Here is a 16,692-nt window from a genome sequence, read left to right as displayed (position 1 = left end):
GACGGAGTTCTCGCCTTGCTGCTCAATGTTCACTTGCGCGTGCCATACCCTGGGTGAGCCGCCGGGGTCACCCCTGAGGACAGGCCTGGTAATGCCAGTCCTGCTAGGCACAGCAAGGAGCGAGAAACCTACCCGCTGCGCGGCGTCGGTGATAGAATCGGGGCTGGCACTCAGCTCCCGCACAGAATGGGGGGAGGGGTGCACCAAAAAGCTCAGTAATCAAGGTACAAAAAAACATGTAACTTTTGAGATGCTTGTGGAGGCCAGATGCTCCATGCCCTCCACTACCCAGAACATCAGCCAGCGGCCCTGCCCCAAATGCCTACAGTGCTGAGGAAGGTGGGGTTAAAGACGGCTCAAAGTTTTCTAGATACGGTGAGTTTTCTTTCTGTTACCACATCGGACCACAGCAGCCGAAGGGTATGTCTGGGACGAACGGACTCAGGTAGGCACCTTCCAGCATGGACCCCAACAATCCCCACTGCCCCCTGTCCACTCCCTTCTTACCCTCCAGCTGTGGGCTGGCCCTAGCTACTCACTTCTAGTGCAAAGAACAGAGCCGACGGAACGTCCAGTTCTGGGGTTCGGTTACTGACGGGCGTCTGGCCAGCTCGCGCTCGCTGGCCCGCGCACTGCCTGGTGTGAGCCACCCTGAGGGGAGGCCAAGAGCTGGACAGCCAGGGAGGAACTGAGGCCTCTGTCCAGCAGTGCAGGAGAAGGTGTGAATGCCAGGAGGTGGGAATCACGGGGGTGCGGTATTCCAGGAGCCTGTTCACCACGGGGATACACAGACCACACATACGTACATAGATCACACGCGCGCACGTATCCTTATATAGTGTATGCATTTCTCACTGTGGAATCAGGGGAAAACCACGTTTGAGAAATACTTCTACTGGTAGTACTGTAGTCTTGAGAGTAACCGCGAAACCCCTGGTTCTCTAAACAAAGGTACAGGATTCGCCTGGAGGTGATGGTATTTGCTAACATAAGCAAAATACAATGATCAAAGTCAAGAAGATAATAATGATGGTGCTAATATCTGATATCAATCTATAGACATTGGAATTATATCAGTGATAATGTCCCTTATAGCAAAAAACCCCACAAAATTCTTTTCTGACCCAGGATCCAATCCAGAACCACACTTTGTGTTAGTTGGCATGTCTCCTTAACCTGCTGAAATGGTCTTTCTCTTTCATGAGCTGGACACTTGTCCAGAATGGGTCTCGGGGCTAGTGTCAAGGGGTCAGCCAGAGCTGTGTTCCTTCTGGAGGCTCAAGGGGGAGAATCTGCTTCCTGCCTTGTCCAGCGTCTAGGGGCCCCCACATTCCTCGCCCCCAGGCCCTTCCTCTGTCTGCAGGGCCAGCTGTGGTGGGCCAAGTCCTCACACTGCCATCTTTCTGGTTCTTTCCCCTTTTAAGGAGGATCCCCAGGTGATCCAGGGTCACCTCTGTCCTTTACATTGGCTGGTGAGCAACGGAATTCCATCTGCCACCTCAACCCCCCTTTGCCATGCAAAGTAACAGATCCTGGGGATTGGGATGTGGATCTCTCTGGGGCGGCCGCTGTTCTGCCTGCTACACCGTGCTCTTCAACAAAACCTGCTTCCTTAGCTTTTCTCAGGGCTGTGAACTTCCTGGGTCCCTTCCCATCAATTCCCTTCTGCTTCTTTTAAGCAGAACCCTCATCAACGGTGTTGCTTGCAAGCAAGTCAAATGAAATGAACAGATGTTACCATTAACTCCCCACCACTCACTCTAAAAAAAAAAGAGCCAGGGAGGCCTCCCCCCACTCCCCGCTGGCTCAGTCAGAAAAGCACATGACTCTTGATCTTGGGGTTGTGAGTTTGAGCCCCACTGTGGGTGCGTTGACTTAAAAACAAAAACTGAACAAACCCTGGGGTGCCTGAGCAAGAAGAGTTGGAATCCAGTCTGATTCAGAAGCCCACATTCATGGGGGAGATGGGGGCCTGGATGGAAGGAATGTGAAGCCCAGCCCACTGGGGCGGCGGTCCCCACAGGGACTGATCTCTTGCATAGACCAGTGCAATGTGGCTTGGGGTTAATTCTAGGCACAAACCCTCACAACCAACATCCGCTTCCTCTCTGGGACTGAGAAACCCCAAGGACCACAAATATTGACTCACAAACCACGTAACCCCTGCCTTACTCTCCTGAAGGCTTTGAGGCGGCTCACAACCCTGAAGAGAGTCCCCAGAGAGATGAAGGATGATAAAAACGGGCCTAAAAAACAAACAAACCCAACCCCCCAGAAATCCAGAGACAGCAGTGTGGCAAAGGAATAAGCAGACTGAAGAACCAAATATAAAAGGGTGATGCTTCAGGAGTTTTTGTTTTGTTTTTCCCAAAAAGAAACCTGAGGCGGTGTCAAACCCTTCAGACTGCTCTTTGCGCTTGGGGAATTCTGCCAGGTTTCCGTGGGCTCCCTGTGTTTGCTGTGCCGGGAAACGTGCGGGATGTAAGCTGGGATGACAGTCGCTCCAGGCATAAGTAAGAAGGGGCACCGTTGCAGCGGTGGGAGTCCAGAGGTAAGGCGGGCTTTGTGTTCTCTGATACGGCCGAGCTTCCTCCTGCCGGACTGACCATCCGACTGGGGTCAACTTCATCCCAAGGCTGGGTCTCTAGCCAGTCGAAGTGTGAACCCCTAAAAGATCCGTTCAAGTCTGAACCCTCGGCGCCTGTGAGTCTGAGCTAATTTGGAAAAAGTTGCTTTGCACATAAAATTAAATGAAGGATCCCGGGATGAGACCATCCTAGATTATCCGGGGGTCCCTAAATCCAGCGGTAAGTGTCCTTATAAGAGACGGAAGAGGAGGTGACACAGAGTGGAGTGGAGAAGGCCACGTGGAGACAGGGCAGAGAGTGGAACATTGCAGCCTTAAACCAAGGAACAGCTGGGACCCCCAGAAGCTGCCAAAGATGGCACGGGACAGACTCCCCTTGAGCCTCTGAAGGTCGCACGACCCTCCTGACACCTTCAGTTTGGACTTCTGGCCTCTGGAACCGTGGGACAGTAAATGTTTCAGGTCAGCGGGTTGATGTCACAACAACCAGAGGGAATTAATACAGTCTCTTTGGGGGTCACAGGATGGTTGCCAGAGCCGATGGGGACCACTTGCTTGTTTTCTGGCTGGTGGGAGAGAGAAGGGCTTCTCTTTCTTTTGTCTACTGGGGTTTATCTTAAAACCCATAAAAGCCCCCCAGGGAATGCCAGGGAGTAATGGATGAAAGGCAGGTTCCCCAGCACCAGTGCTGTTAAATGTTCGGGGCTGGATGATCCTGGCTGTGGGGCAGGGGGTGTCTTGGGTACTGTGGGATGTTGAGCAGCATCCCTGGTCTCCACCCACTAGATGCCTGTAGCATCCCCCCCCCCAAACTGCCGAATGTCCCCTGGGAGGGAAGTCACCTCCAGGTGATAACTCTTTGCGCAGACCCGTGTGGACCCCTTTCCGGGCTGTGAACATGAGCAGCTGCAGGTGGATGACCACAGAAGTAAGCACCAGCCACAGAGCCTCACAGCTGCTTGCTGTCACCTGTGCTCTTGGGAGGGCACGGGGGTGGAAGGCAGGCACTGGGGGATTGAGTGGCTTTAGAAGTCGACAGATCTTCATGGAAACCAACCATGCAAATGGCAATGGGCGGTCCCGCAGAAGTCAGGCCAGAGTCTCAGGGTGACAGCAGCAGAGGAAATGAAATCTGAGATCTGGGATTGGGTCATTTGTGGGGATAAACCTGAAAATGTCGAACTCCCAATTCCCCTGAGATGCCCTTGCAATGAGAGACCAGCATCTCTTAATCGGAGGTCACCGTTCCTCCATAAGCAGGTGTCTCCTGGGATGATACTCACTCACCTTAAGACCTGCCCCTACCACTTTCATTGCCTGTGGCAGATCCCAGCTCATGCTCCATGAATTGTAGGGTCTGGCTAATGTGTTTTGGTAGGAACCTGGGGATCATTGCAAGTGGATCTTGATGGTGTTAGATGGGGTGGAACATGAGACAAATTGGGAGGAATCCATGGACATGGGGTCACTCACCTATGATGAAGATTTTATCTAATATTTTGGGCTTTCTGAGTAGCTGCAAACTATGGCAATTGCATACCTATGGATCTCCCACATAATGCCTAAAGACAGATCACTATCAATACCCCTGTTCTGATGTACTGTGGTTAACTAGGAGAATGTCCTTGTTTGCAGGAAAAAAGATCAGTATCTGGGTGAATTACATCAGGTCTGCAACACAGTCTCAAACGGTTCAGGGGGGGAAAAAGCGCTTCTTTGTATTATATTTATATACTCTTCCCAAAGTTTGTTTCAAAATAAATAAATGGAAAAGAAAAACAATGCAGAATTACAAAACCACATCTCTGCCGGAGAAGACAGAGAATGGCTGCACTTCAAAACAACGCCAAAACGAAAAGGGAAAACCTTACCAATTTCCAGTGAGCAAGCTCTCTTTTCATGTTTTTTATATTTCAACCATGTGAATGTGTTACTAGAATAAAATCAAGTTCCATAAATAAAAGCAAAGGGATGCATACATATGACAAGGTACTATCATGTACGTCTGCATCTTCTTTTTCCACTTAGCAATAGATCTTGAAGATCATCTGTATCGCTACGCAAAGATCTATCACACTCCTTAAAAAATACCTGAACACGATTTCATCACGCGGATGTATCACAGAGATGCCACAGGGAGAGTTTGAGGGAAGCCGTACAAAAGACAGAGGCAGGTGCTGTTGGCAGCCCTAACATTGGGTGAAAACCACCACCAGAAATAGAAAGTTGAGCAAACAGTAAAAAGAGCGTTCCGGCTGATCAGGGCACCGACTGCAGAGCACAGACTATAGTCTGTGAGAGACTCAAGACCAGGGAGAGGTACCCTTTGGACACTGCATGGTGAAGGGAAAAGGGAGAAAGAGGGGGAAATTAGGATTTTTCAAGAAGAAAGGAAAAAAAAAATCAAGGACATAACCTTTCTCTCTACTCTCTGCCTCCCTGCAGGAGCCCCCTAGTAAAAAACTGTACTTTACCACACTGACAGCAGAGGGCAGACTTCTACTAAAAATCTTTACAACAGCAACCAAGCGCATTATCTAGGAATACCTGTCAGCAGGAGCCGCACAGATCATCCCAGTCACCAGCCCTGTTTACAGAAATACACAGGTGCAAACATTATTTATCAAACACTGCCATCCAGATGAACCAGAAGATGAGAATCCCAAAACTCAGTTGGTAACACCTAAGAGCAGAATTAGTAGGTCATATGGTAACCCTACGTACACAACATTTTGAAGAACTGCCAGATGATGTTCCTCTCACATTCACAAGCGTATTCACAACAGCCCAAAGGTGGGAGCAACCCAATGTCCATCAGAGTTGACTGGATAAAGGAAGTGTGGAATGTTATTCAGCCCTCACACCCGCGACCACAGCGATGGGCCTTGAAAACACAACGCTAAGTGAAATAAGCCAGTCGCAAAGACAAATACCATGTGGTTTCACGGACATGATGTCTCTAAAGAAGCCAGATTTGCCAAGATAGAAAATAGCGTGGTGCTTACCAGGGGCAGCTGGGCGACGGTCTGGGAGATCGAGTGCTGGGACTGGAGCAGTGAGCCTTAATCTCTCCTGGCAGGACTCAGGAGCAGGCAAGGCGCTTCTGGTCTAGCCACCAAATTGGCAGCATGTGGAGATGCCTGGGGAGATCTGAACACATGAAGACAATTGCAACTAATGACAATCAAGAGCTTGATTCTCCCTGTTGAAAACACGGGAAGAAACATCTCTCCGGTTGCTTAGAACATTTCTTTAGAAAACTTGAAAGTTTTCTCTCTGTCTCTTCAAAGTGTGTGCCAACATTTTTAGAAGGTAAGTAAGCCTCTTGCCAGCTCTGTGACCCAGGACTGTCTTTCTCGAGGACTGGGAACGTGAACGCGAAGGGAGGCGGCATTTATATCTACCGGCTTCTGAAGGAGGACAGGAGCTCAACTCCATGTTGCAGAGCTGCCTCCCCACATAAAGCTGGGAGTGGTTTGTTTTTCCTCCGCCTAAAGCCAATCAGCTGACACATGTGGTCTCCCCAGTCACCGGATAAATTTAGGATGATGGTGCTGTCAGGTCCCCTGGGTGTGATGAGCTGACCCTGCTTGACTCTGTGACAGGGTGGGACTCTTTCCTGTCTTTGCCATCTTGTTGGCAGACCTTGTCCTGATGCCCATCATGCTCTGGCTTGAACACCTATTCAATAATAAAACTGTGTTCCTTCTCTTCTACCTTTGTGGAGAAATTTTCTGGGTTGGGAGATTTTGTTTAATGATACCTCCCCAACATTATGGGCTCAGCACTTGGTTTAGTTCCCCTGAGGGAACATAAGGGTTCTATATTCCCATTTCACAATCTCACTGTGTCAGGCTCCGGAAACTTCAATCTCCCCTCTGTCTCCTGTTTTCTCTCTCTCATACATACACACAAACTACCCTCAATTTTTGTGCCAGGGGGTCGGGGGCTCCATTTTAACCTTCGCACTCCCATTCCTAATGCGAAGGGAAGGCACAAAGCTGTGACCGTGCTTAGGGGCAGTCTTTGCATTTATCTTCACCATCCCTGACACACACTGTTAGGGACTTCTCCAGGGCAGAAACTCCCTGTTGATATCTCCCCAACATACAGATCCAGACCCGGCAGTTTTCCACCCTTGGAATGTAGCCTGGGAATATACATGCACGTGTGCAACAGGATTGTAAAAGGAAGCTGGTTGCATTTGTAAAAGCATGTTGGTTGCATTTCTTTAATATGGAAAGATGAGGAACAATCTAAAAACCAGCAGTATGAGTCATCATAAGCAAGTTATGGCACCTCCAAGAAAAGGAACATGAAAGCCATTTTGCTGGTACTGGTTTTTAGCACGTCGTCTGGGGGAGACATTTAATGGGGACATAGTGACATGTGGGTGGATGGAACCTACGTGCCTGGACCCCTGGCAGTGGGAGCACCATGGCACCTGTGGTGAGATAGAAGGAGAAGAGAGACACAGTGCCTTAGCAGCAGGCACTGTTTTCCCTGAGTGGCCAGGGAGCCACCATTAACACAAGCACCCAGGAGATGGCTGAAAACGAGAGTCCAACTGATGGAGTCCTTCGGGGCTGGAAATTCAGGAGTGGGGGTGCTCTCCTTAGAGGTGAGTCACCACACGCTAGGAGGGGATGAGCTCTCCCAGGAGGGAGAGGGTGGCAAGAGGTGTGTAGGTTGAGGGCCAACTTTGGTGGATCTGATAGGAACTGGGAGGAAGAAAACTGGGTGATGATAAGGAGGGGAGAAAGCCTCTCTTGTCCAGCAAGCATCAGCCCCTGCAGAGAAGCACAGGGAGCTGAAGGATGAATAATGGCTGCTTGTGGCCCCTTCCTCCATCTTCAGAGCCACCAGTGGCTGGTTGAGTCCTTCTCCCACTGCCTCACTGACTCTTGTTTTTTCTGACTCCCTCTTCTACATTTAAAAACCCTTGCGATTCAGTGTAGGGATCCGAAGGGGCACATGCACCCTAATGTTTATAGCAGCAATGTCCACAATAGCCAAGCTGTAGAAAGAGCCTAGATGTCCACCAACAGATGAGTGGATAAAGAAGATGTGGTATATATACACAATGGAATATTATGCAGTCATCAAAAAGAATGAAATCTTGCCATTTGCAACGACGTGGATGGAATGAGAGGGTGTTATGCTAAGCGAAATAAGAATCAGAAAGACAAGTATCCTATGATCTCACTGATATGAGGAATTTAAGAAACAAGACAGAGGATCATGGTGGGGAAGGGAGGGGAAAATGAAACAGGACAAAACCAGAGACAGAGACAAACCATAAGAGACTCTTAATCTCAGGAACCAGACTGAGGGTTGCTGGAGTGGAGGGGGATGGGAGGGATGGGGTGGCCGGGTGATGGACACTGGGGAGGGTATGTGCTATGGTGAGCACTGTGAATTGTGCAAGACTGTTGAATCACAGACCTGTACCCCTGAAACAAATAATACAGTATATATATTAATAAAAAAAACAACAAAACCCTTGTGATTCATTCAGCTTGTCTGGATAGTCCAGAATTACCTACTTATTTTCAGATCAGCTGATTAGCCACCTTAATTCCATCATAGCTGGAATTCACCTTTGCTGCGTAAGGTGACACATGCACAAGCTCTGGGGATGAAGTTGTGGACATCTTCGGGGCATCATTATTCTGCCTCACTCACTACACCCTCCCTGTTGGATTACCCTGGACCAGTTGTCCCTGTTTGAATTGAGAACTCATGAGTGCAAAAATCATAGCATGGAGTCGTTCAGGTTGTCACCTGCATAGGGACAGTTGGCCAGTGAGTGAATGGGAATATAACTATCCCACCTGGTTCTCCCCAAACTGCAAGCCCTAGCTTGTGGCAATGGCCACTTCAAGGAACCGATATTATTCTTCCCATTAGTGAAATAATGTCCTATGGGATATTGGCATATAGTGGGTTGAATAATGACTCCTCCCAAAAGTTAGGCCTGTCCAGAGTCTCGGGTTGTCATCTTCTTTGGAATAAGAGTCTTGCCGATGTAATTAAGAATCTTTTATTTAATTAATTAATTTATTTATATTTTTTCTCTTTAAATTTTTTTCTCTTTAAATTTTTTTATGTTAATCACCATACATTACATCATTAGTTTTTGATGTAATTATTGTTTCCATGATTCACTGTTTGCGTATAACACCCAGTGCTCCATGCAGAACATGCCCTCTTTAATACCCATCACCAGGCTAACCCATCCCCCACCCCCCTCCCCTCTAGAACCCTCAGTTTGTTTTTTAGAGTCCATCGTCTCTCATGGTTCATCTCCCCCTCCAATTTACTCCCCTTCGTTCTTCCCCTCCTGCTATCTTCTTTTTTTTTTTTTTTTTAACATATATTGCATTATTTGTTTCAGAGGTACAGATCTGTGATTCAACAGTCTGTAATTAAGAATCTTGAGATGAGACCATCCTGGATCAGGATGAGCCCTAAATCCAATGATGAGTATCCCCACTGGAGACATAAAAGGAGAAGACACATGTGAAGAACACATGGAGATGAAGGTAGAGATCAGGATGAGCCTGTACAAGCCGAGGGACACTGAGGACCGTTGTCAGCCACCAGCAGCTGGAAGAGAGGCATCGAATGGGTTTCCCTCAGAGCCTCCAGAAGGAATGAATCCCAACAACACCTTGCTTTTGGACTTCTGGGCTCCAGAACTGTGACAGAGTAATTTTCTTTTGTATTTTTTCCAATTAAAATTTTTTATTAAAAACATTTTTCCATTTTTAAAAATTGTAAAAAAAATTGTGGCATATAGTTGATAATAATTTCAAATAATTGTTTCTATTTCCTTGGTGATAGTCATGATCTCTCCCCTTTCATTCATAATTTTATTAATTTGGGTCTTTTCTGTTTTCTTTTGGATAAGTCTGGCCAGTGGTTTATTGATCTTATTAATTCTTTCAAAGAACCAGCTCCTAGTTTTGTTGATCTGATCTACTGTGTTTCTGGTTTCTAATGAGCAATCTGGATGAAATGGATGTCTTCCTGGAAACTATAAACTGCCAAGACTGAAACAGGAAGAAATTGACAACCTGAATAGGCCAATAGCCAGTAATGAGATTGAAGCAGTGATCAAAAACCTCCCAAAAAACAAGAGTCCAGGGCCTGATGGATTCACTGGGGAATTCTACCAAACATTCAAAGAAGAAATAATACCTATTCTCCTGAAGCTGTTTCAAAAAATAGAAACAGAAGGAAAGCTTCCAGACTCATTCTATGAGGCCAGCATCACCTTAATCCCCAAACCAGGCAAAGACCCCATCAAAAAGGAGAATTTCAGGGGCGCCTGGGTGGCTCAGTCGTTAAGTGTCTGCCTTCGGCTCAGGTCATGATCCCAGGGTCCTGGGATCGAGCCCTGTATTGGGCTCCTTGCTCAGCGGGAAGCCTGCTTCTCCCTCTCCCACTCCCCCTGCTTGTGTTCCCTCTCTCGCTGTGTCTCTCTTTGTCAAATAAATAAATAAAATCTTTAAAAAAAGAATTTCAGACCGATATCCCTGATGAATATGGATTCCAAAATCCTCAACAAAATCCTAGCTAATAGGATCCAACAATACATTAAAAGGATGATCCACCACGACCAAGTGGAATTTATCCCTGGGTGGTTCAACATTCGCAAATCAATCAGTGTGATAGAACACATTAATAAGAAGAGAGAGAAGAACCATATGGTCCTCTCAATTGATGCAGAGAAAGCATTTGACAAAATACAGCATCCTTTCCTGATTAAAACTCTTCAGAGTATAGGGATAGAAGGAACATTCCTCAAGTTCAAAATCCATCTATGAAAAACCCACAGTGAATATCATCCTCAATGGGGAAAAGCTGAGAGCCTTTCCCTTAAGATCAGGAACACTTCAAAGATGCCCATTCTCACCACTATTGTTCAACATAGTACTAGAAGTCCTAGCAACAGCAATTAGATAACAAAAAGAAATAAAAGGCCTTCAAATTGGCAAAGAAGAAGTCAAATTCTCTCTTTTCGCAGATGACATGATACTTTATGTGGAAAACCCAAAAGACTCCACCCCCAAATAACTAGAACCCATACAGCAATTCAGTAATGTGGCAGGACACAAAATCAATGCACAGAAATCAGTTGCTTTCTTATACACGAACAACACAACTGTAGAAAGAGAAATTAGAGAAACAATTCCATTTACAATAGCACCAAAAACCATAAGATACCTCGGAATAAACCTAACCAAAGAGGTAAAGGATCTATACTCTAGGAACTACAGAACACTCATGAAAGAAATTGAAGAAGACACAAAAAGATGCAAAAACATTCCATGCTCATGGATCAGAAGAATAAACATTGTTAAAATGTCTATGCTACCCGGAGCAATCTATACCTTCAATGCCATCCCAATCAAAATTCCAATGACATTTTTCAAAGTCTGGAACAAACAATCCTAAAATTTGTATGGAATCAGAAAAGACCCCGAATTGCCAAGGAAATGTTGAAAAAGAGAAACAAAGCTGGGGGCATCATGTTGCCCAATTTCAAGGTATATTACAAAGTAGTGATCACCAAGACAGCATGGTACTGGCACAAAAACAGACATATATACCAATGGAACAGGATAGAGAGCCCAGATATGGACCCTCAAGTCTATGGTCAAATAATCTTCAACAAAGCAGGAAAAAATATGCAATGGAAAAAAGACAGTCTCTTCAATAAATCGTGCTGGGAAAATTGGACAGCCACATGCAGAAGAATGAAACTGGACCATTCTCTAACACCATACACAAAGATAAACTCAAAAGGGATGAAAGACCTCGATGTGAGACAGGAATCCATCAAAATCCTAGAGGAGAACATAGGCAATAACCTCTTTGACATTGGTCAGAGCAACTTTTTTCAAGATACATCTCCAAAAGCTAGTGAAACAAAAGCAAAAATGACCTTTTGGGACTTCATCAAGATAAAAAGCTTCTGCACAGCAAAGGAACCAGTCAACAAAACAAAGAGGCAACCCACAGAATGGGAGAAGATATTTGCAAATGACACTACAGATAAAGGGCTGGTATCCAAGATCTATAAAGAACTTCTCAAACTCAACACCCAAAAAATAAATAATCAAGTCAAAAAATGGGCAGAAGACATGAACAGACACTTCTCTGAAGAAGACATACAAATGGCTAACAAGACACATGAAAAAATGTTCATCATCATTAGCCATCAAGGAAATTCAAATCAAAACCACATTGAGCTCCTGGACATGCTGAGCGGGCTCTGGGCCCTCCGCACGCAGGCTCTTCTCCTCTTCCTGTGCTAGTTAGTTATGCCGGCCATGAAGACCCTGAACCCCAAGGCCAAGGTGGCCCAAGCCCAGGCTGCGCCGGCGGTGAATATCAGCGCGGCCCGGGGCCTGCAGGACGTGCTGAGGACCAACTTGGGGCCTAAGGGCACCATGAAGATGCTTGTTTCTGGTGCTGGAGACATCAAGCTTACTAAAGATGGCAACGTGCTGCTTCATGAAATGCAAATTCAACACCCAACAGCCTCCTTAATAGCCAAAGTAGCAACAGCCCAAGATGACATAACTGGTGATGGTACCACTTCCAATGTTCTAATCATCGGAGAGCTACTGAAACAGGCGGATCTCTACATCTCTGAAGGTCTTCATCCCAGAATAATAACAGAAGGATTTGAAGCTGCAAAGGAAAAGGCACTTCAGTTTTTGGAACAAGTCAAAGTAAGCAAAGAAATGGACGGGGAAACACTTATAGATGTGGCCAGAACATCTCTATGTACTAAAGTGCATGCTGAACTTGCTGATGTCTTAACAGAGGCCATAGTGGACTCCATTTTGGCCATTAAAAAACAAGATGAACCTATTGACCTCTTCATGGTTGAGATCATGGAGACGAAACATAAATCTGAAACTGATACAAGCTTAATCAGAGGTCTTGTTTTGGACCATGGGGCACGGCATCCAGATATGAAAACAAGAGTAGAAGATGCATACATCCTCACATGCAATGTGTCATTGGAATATGAGAAAACAGAAGTGAATTCTGTTTTTTTTTACAAGAGTGCAGAAGAGAGAGAGAAACTTGTAAAAGCTGAAAGAAAATTCATTGAAGATAGAGTTAAAAAATAATAGAACTGAAAAAGAAAGTCTGTGGTGATTCAGATAAAGGATTCGTTGTTATTAATCAAAAGGGAATTAACTCCTTTTCCTTAGATGCTCTTGCAAAACAAGGTATAGTAGCTCTGCGTAGAGCTAAAAGGAGAAATATGGAAAGGCTGACTCTTGCTTGCAGTGGAGTAGCTCTAAATTCCTTTGATGACCTAAATCCTGATTGTTTGGGATATGCAGGACTTGTCTATGAATATTTGGGAGAAGAGAAATTCACTTTTATCGAGAAATGTAACAATCCTCGCTCTGTCACATTATTGATCAAAGGACCAAATAAGCACACACTCACTCAAAACAAAGATGCAATAAGAGATGGCTTGAGGGCTGTTAAAAATGCTATTGATGGTGGTGTAGTTCTGGGTGCAGGTGCAGTGGAAGTGGCAATGGCAGAAGCCTTGATTAAGTACAAGCCCAGTGTAAAGGGCAGGGCCCAACTGGGAGTTCAAGCGTTTGCTGATGCATTACTCATTATTCCCAAGGTATTTGCTCAGAACTCTGGTTTTGACCTTCAGGAAACACTAAAGTTCAAGCGGAACATTCAGAATCAGGTCAACTTGTGGGTGTGGACTTAAAACACAGGTGAGCCAATGGTAGCAGCCGAAGTAGGCATATGGGATAACTATTGTGTAAAGAAACAGTTTCTCCACTCCTGCACTGTGATTGCCACCAACATACTCCTGGTTGATGAGATCATGCGAGCTGGAATGTCTTCTCTAAAAGGTTGAATTTGAAGCTTCCCTCGTGTCATCCGAATCATGAAGACTCCACGAGTGATCCTAAGAATATAGCGATGGAATTTTTGTCCAAGCCTCAAATAATTTTCAAAAGCATTTTCTTTTCCCATATGAAAAAAAGAGAACACTGACACCTAAAATTCTGAAGTTCTGAAATTAGTGTTTTTTTAAATTGCACTGCAACGTACACACATTAGCAGGCCGTTTTTACCCAATGAAAAGGATGTTTTGCTTTAGCTTCAGTGATATAAAAGTACCGTGTGAGATAAGTAAACAAACAAACAAACAAACAAACCACATTGAGATACCACCTTACACCAGTTAGAACAGCAAAAATTGCAAGGCAAGAAACAAATGTTGGAGAGGTTGTGGAGAAAGGGGAACCCTCTTACACTGTTGGTGGGGATGCAAGTTGGTACAGCCACTTTGGAAAACAGTGTGGAGGTGCCTCAAAAAATAAGACACAGATGTAGTGAAAAGAAGGGCCATATGCACCCCAATGTTCATAGCAGCAATGTCCGCAATAGCCAAACTGTGGAAAGAGCGAGATGCCCTTCAACAGATGAATGGATAAAGATGTGGTCCATATATACGATGGAATATTACTCAGCCATCAGAAAGGATGAATACCCCACTTCTACATCAACATGGATGGGACTGGAGGAGATGATGCTAAGTGAAATAAGTCAAGCAGAGAAAATCAATCATCATATGGTTTCACTTATTTGTGGAACATCAGGAATAGCAAGGAGGACATTAGGAGAAGGAAGGGAAAAATGAAGGGGGGGAAATCGGAGGGAGTGATGAACCATGAGAGACTATGGACTCTGAGAAACAAACTGAGGGTTTTAGGGGGGGGTGGTCGGTTTGGTTAGCCTGGTGATGGGTATTAAGGAGGGCATGTACTGCATGGAGCACTGGGTGTTATATGAAAACCCTGAATCGTGGATCACCACATCAAAAACTAATGATGTATTGTATGGCGATTAACATAATAAAATAAAATTTAAAACATATAAAATCTCCTTAGAAAGAAAAAAAATTGTGGTAAAATATACATGATGTAAATTTACCACTTTAATAACTTTCAGCACCCAGATCAGGGGCATTAAGCCATTTGCGTGTTGTGCAACCATCACCACCATCCATCTCCAAGACTCTTGTGAAACTGATACTTTCCCATTAAACATCTCCCCACTCCCTCCTTCCCCCGCCTCTGGTGACCACCTTTCTACCTACTGTCTCCATAATTTTGGTGACTCAGAGAAGTGAAATTCTACGGTATTTGCCTTTTTTGTGACTGTCTTATTTCACTTCCCATAATGTCAATTTTCTGTTATTTAAAGCAACCAAGTTTATGGCAATAAGTGGATATTTGAAAATGGCTCTGTCCCACAGACCTTTATGCAATGATGAAAATATGCTTTATCATTTGAGCTTGTTTTACTCTCGATTCTGTGGGGCTGTGCTGTTATTCCAATATGGAAGCCATTAGGCACTCATGGCCACTGAGCACAGTGTGGCTGGTGCGACCGAGGGAGTGAGTTTTAAATTTTATTTAATTTTAATTAATTTAAACAAAAATAACGGTCTATAGCTAGTGGCTGCCATAGGGCTGGCACGGGTCTGGGAGCTCCAGGGAGTGCATTGGAAGGGCGGGCAGTCTTCTCCTCTCCCCAGGGGCTGCAGGGACTTGCAGGTTGCATGCTCCCACCAGAGGTGAGGGAGTTACTGTGTACACTGTAGCATCTGTAGGTCCCAGGTGGGGCAGAAAAATGTCATTCCTGGAAAGTTGGCCTCAAAAGCCCCAGCTTATGGGCTGGGCAAGATGTCCTTCTTTCTGGGAAAGAATGAATGCATCAGACCGGCTCTCTGGAGACATGCATCTCTAGCTGCTTGGTGGGGGCTGTTGAGGAGCCCCAGGGGGCCAAGAGGGCACTATCAGTTCTGGGAGAGCAGAAAGACAAGGTAGTCAGGGGGCAGCCCCCTCTGCACGCTCCCTCCTGTCTTATCTGAGCACAAGTAAGTCTTACCTGAGTGCAGGTAAGTCTTACCTCCAGAAAGCACCCTCCACTCTACTACACTTGGTGGTGGCTTGACGCCTCTCCATTTTTGTCCTTGTTTTCTGTGTGCTTGGTTCATTTACTGTCTCTATTAGGGACACTTCCTCTCAACCCAGGAGTCCTCATGGGGACTCATGACATCCAACACGGGCTGGCATAGGTCACGTATGTATTACTTGAACATACTGCTCAAAAGTAAAGATTCGACTGAGTGGCTCTGAAGATGCAGTTGGCTCTGTGAGTGGGTTCATGAATCTACCCAGTAAGTGGAGAGATGCTGTGCTAATGGAAGGCTTTTATAGGAAGGACCAAGGGCCAAGACATTATCAGCAAAATAAAAAGGACTGTTTGGGGGAATTGGGGCTGCGCTGAAATCTTGGTTTGCTGTCATGGGGGCAAATGACTCCATTTTGGCTTAAGAAAGCTTGTGTGAGGGGCGCCTGGGTGGCTCAGTTGGTTAGGTGACTGCCTTCGGCTCAGGTCATGGTCCTGGAGTCCCGGGATTGAGTCCTGCATTGGGCTCCCTGCTCAGCGGGGAGTCTGCTTCTCCCTCTGGCCCTCCCCCTTCTCATGTGTTCGCTCTCTCTCTCATTCTCTCTCTCTCAAATAAATAAATAAAATCTTAAAAAAAAAAAAAGAAAGTTTGTGTGGGTTTCCTCCCCTGCACACACACTGCCCTGTCTCAGGTGGTGATGGGTGTTGCAGGGGCAGCCAGGAGTTTGGACCTCTCCGTGGAGGAAGGGGGAATCACAGAAGTGATTGAAATGAAAAACTTCTGAAGGTGGGGAAGAGAAGGCATGGATGGTGATGTCTCCTTTGCCAAAGGACCACTTTCTGAGGTCCCTACAGCCTCAGATCCAAGCTCTTTTGGAGAAAGAGAAGCCAGGATAACTGGGGGGAGGGATGTACTATTTAGTGCCCAGATACTTTGGTTCAGATAAAATCCTAAAAAAGAAAGAGAGAGAGAGAGAGAGAGAGAGAAACCTGTTTATAGATTCCTAGCATCTTCCCTGTCTTCTGCCTGTTTGGTTTCATCTGGGTACTGGTACCTGGGGGCCAGACCAGGTGCTGGGAAGCGGGGTGTGTGCCATGGATACATGGATACTGGGAGAGCC

The 16,692-nt window shown here is 45.8% G+C and overlaps 1 pseudogene; it reads left to right on the top strand.

The window, feature by feature from the left end:
• Positions 1-11,919: 11,919 nt before the first annotated feature.
• LOC114202069 (T-complex protein 1 subunit zeta pseudogene) lies at positions 11,920-13,656 on the top strand (annotated as a pseudogene).
• The last annotated feature ends 3,036 nt before the right edge of the window (positions 13,657-16,692 follow it).

The sequence above is a fragment of the Eumetopias jubatus genome, unplaced genomic scaffold (assembly GCF_037043125.1).
Source record: "Eumetopias jubatus isolate StellerSeaLion01/CBP00866 unplaced genomic scaffold, mEumJub1_p1.0 scaffold_10, whole genome shotgun sequence".
NCBI lineage: Eukaryota > Metazoa > Chordata > Mammalia > Carnivora > Otariidae > Eumetopias > Eumetopias jubatus.
Note: the sequence above shows the minus strand (reverse complement) of the source record. Positions and strands in the feature narration are given on the sequence as shown.